Source organism: Vipera berus (genome assembly GCF_964194415.1).
Source record: "Vipera berus genome assembly, chromosome: Z".
Classification (NCBI taxonomy): Eukaryota; Metazoa; Chordata; class Lepidosauria; order Squamata; family Viperidae; genus Vipera; species Vipera berus.
Genome location: NC_138205.1, coordinates 12,014,805 through 12,015,585, shown reverse-complemented (window position 1 = coordinate 12,015,585; position 781 = coordinate 12,014,805).

The following is a 781-nucleotide window of genomic DNA, read 5'->3' as shown; positions in this document are numbered from 1 at the left end:
TCGCCTCGCTCCTACCGGCAGCTGATTCCTTCAAGTTTGGTCTCGAGCGATTTTGCATTTTCTCCAGTGCTGAAAGCCACTCAGCGGATCCCAGCCTCGGCTTATACTTGAGTCAAGAACTTTTTCCAGTTTTGGGGGGTAAAATTAGGGGTCTCGGCTTATACTCGAGTCGGCTTATACTCAAGTATATACGGTACATATAAAGATGATAGATAGATAGATAGATAGATAGATAGATAGATAGATAGATAGATAGATAGATAGATAGATAGATAGATTATCAATGTTGGAACATTTAAATGTAAGTGCAGATGGGAAAAAAGAACATATTTTCAGGAATAAATAAAGAAAACAGGTTTGTTCTTACCAGATGTTTAATCAGAGATATGAGAGTCAGGAGGTGCCTTCGCGTAAGGTACTAAATTTGGCTAGTGCTAACTTTGGCATAATGTGATTTCAGCCATTTGTTTATAGTATGGTGTGTGAACTTGAAGAGTTAATTCAAGATTGTATGAATACTGCCCATCTCTCTCTATTGTTACCCATGATTACAGTTGTTCCTTCTCTTCTCTTCTCTTCTCTTCTCTTCTCTTCTCTTCTCTTCTCTTCTCTCCTCTCCTCTCCTCTCCTCTCCTCTCCTCTTTTCTTTCTTTCTTTCTTTCTTTCTTTCTTTCTTTCTTTCTTTCTTTCTTTCTTTCTTTCTTTCTCCTTTTCACAAAACATAATTCTGGAACAGTGTACAATAGCCAGTTGAGAAAGAGTACATATATAAGAACAGACA